The sequence below is a fragment of the Chinchilla lanigera genome, unplaced genomic scaffold (assembly GCF_000276665.1).
Source record: "Chinchilla lanigera isolate Chin_1 unplaced genomic scaffold, ChiLan1.0 scaffold00012, whole genome shotgun sequence".
In the NCBI taxonomy this organism is placed as follows: domain Eukaryota; kingdom Metazoa; phylum Chordata; class Mammalia; order Rodentia; family Chinchillidae; genus Chinchilla; species Chinchilla lanigera.
The window spans coordinates 33,459,211-33,461,415 of record NW_004955413.1 but is presented as its reverse complement, the minus strand read 5'-3'; the positions used below and the strand labels follow the sequence as shown (position 1 = coordinate 33,461,415).

The window sequence follows — 2,205 nt, the reverse complement described above, 5'->3', positions numbered from 1 at the left end:
CGGCCACCTGGCCCGGAACCCGCAGCGCCGGGCCCCACGCCTGGCGCCTTCTGGTGAGGCGCAGTCCGAGAGCCGGGCTGGGCTGAAGGCTGGGCGCCGGGGCCACCCCTCGGCCACCTCACGTGGGTTGGAGAGGCCCCACCCGGAGAGCCGCGCAGGCCCCCGCAGTGATCTTCGCAGCCCTCTTCAAGTCCCTACAGCCCTGCTCAGCCACGTGCCGCGTGGGTTTCGTGGGAAGTTTGACAGAGTGGAGAGAACGCCTCGCCTTGCCAGCAGCGGCCTTCGCGGGTCCCTGTCCCGTTCCTGACCGCTCCTGTACCTGGGTGTGTGTGTTCTGGGAGTGCAACACCCGCACACAAGTGTAGCGTATGTAAAAGCAGCCAGAGACCCTAATTCCTTCTTACGGTTGGCTGTACTTCAACACTAGTTTTCCGTGATTTGCTTAGTTCTCTATTCATGTGAAATTAGGTGATTTCCAGTCTTTTTTTTTTTTTTTTTTTTTTTTTTGGTTTTTCTCCAGTACCGGGAACCGAACTCACGACCTTTCGCTTGCCAGGCAGGCGCTTTTGCCGCTGAGCTAAATCCCCAGCCCCAGCTAAATCCCCAGCCCCTGATTTCCAGTCTTTTCAAGAACAAGAACCCCCTGCTGCCGCGAGCTCACAGCATGCCGAGTTGTCCACAAAACTTGCACCAATACACTGTCTGCCCATGGTCTTTTGTGATCCGTTCTCTGCTTGTCACTCGAGAGGGGACCACTGTCTCCTTGGCCCTCCAGAGGCCTTCTGGCTGCCCCCCCACCCCCATCATCTAAGACCTGGCCACCTCTGTCTCCTGCTGAGCACACCGTGGTGCTCCCAACATTTGCGGATGAATACGATGATGAGTGCTGAGGTCAGGACACACTGGAGGGCAGGGAAGCATCAGCTGATTCTCACCTGCTTATTTATTTCTACCTGTTGGGAGCAGGAATGGTCTCATTTATGTCAGGAGAGTGGGATGGTGGCCATGAATGTGGGCTGGAGAGACAAGTGCTGGGGCGGCTGGCAGAGTGGGTGCTGTGAGCAGAGGAGGGAGGGCACAGGCCCTCCATTCTGTTCTGGGCCTTCTGTGTGCAGATTCCCAGAGCTGCTGGAGAGCAGGAAGAGGGCATGGTTTGGACACCCTGTGGCTGGCCCGTTAAGGGGCATCCAGGCGGTGGGGTCCGTGGGGTCAGCCTCCAGCTTTGTGGGTCCAGGACTGAAGAGGCAGTGAGAGCATGGATTTGAGGCCTCGGGGAGGAAGAGGGTCTCGGAGCTACAGTGAGCATCGTCCAGAGACAGTGCAGAGGGAGCTGGCGGCTACGGACAGCCCAGCCTGCCAGCTCTGAAGGGGCAGCAGAAAGGGACACCCAAGGATCCAGGGCAGAAGTGAGCCTGCAGCTCAGCCTCCTCTCAGCAGCCGCCCCTCCGCACCCTGTCTGTCTCCATGCTCCTGCCAGGGTCCTTTTAAAACACCACACCAATAAAGAAAACTAAACTAAAGTCTCTGTCTTTGTCAGGGAAGGTGAGCCTCAGTGAGACCATGGGTGGAAGCCCTGTGTTCTTTGGTTTAGACCCTGGCATGATAGAACAGTCACTACCTCCATGAGCTCAGAGGCCCATATCTCCAAAAGCCCATAGGAGGGCCGGAGTCTATCCTCGGGTCCTCAGGATAGGAATGAGGTGCTTCTTTTACCTTGCCCCTCTTTTACCTTTTACCCTTATGAGACTGGCTGCTTCTTACCCTTGCCTATCCTACCTGGATTAGAGGTTCACCCCGGGGCCCCACAGCCCCCTGCATGGCACATTTTTGGCACCTGCTGTCTACAACTGTCTGTATGCCCTTCAAGGAAAGTCCCAAGTGCCTTATTCATTACCCTTAGTTGCAGAAGCTGCTTCTAGGGGTGCTGGGCTACCCACCTCAGTACCATGACTACAGAAACAGGTGGAAAGCAGGCAAGAGCTTAGTAGGGGATAGTGAGACCTTGTCTCAAAAAAGACCAAAAAAAAAAAGATTAGTAAGGGAGCCAGGACTATGCTCAGGAGAGCTGTGTGGCACTGGTGACACTGGGGAATATTTTGTAGAGATTTGCCTGGAGGGGGCTGGGGATTTAGCTCAGCGGCAAAAGCGCCTGCCTGGCAAGCGCAAGGTCGTGAGTTCGGTTCCCGGTACTGGAGAAAAACCAAA

At 56.1% G+C, this 2,205-nt stretch overlaps 1 protein-coding gene across 1 annotated transcript in view; it reads right to left on the bottom strand.

Moving 5' to 3' along the window:
• The window catches only part of Adm2 (adrenomedullin 2), a gene marked incomplete in the record, with an annotated part of 8,961 nt that extends 8,520 nt beyond the window's left edge, over positions 1 to 441 (bottom strand). Inside the window, 1 exon segment of the mRNA XM_005379567.2 lies at positions 1 to 441.
• Positions 442 to 2,205: the final 1,764 nt, after the last annotated feature.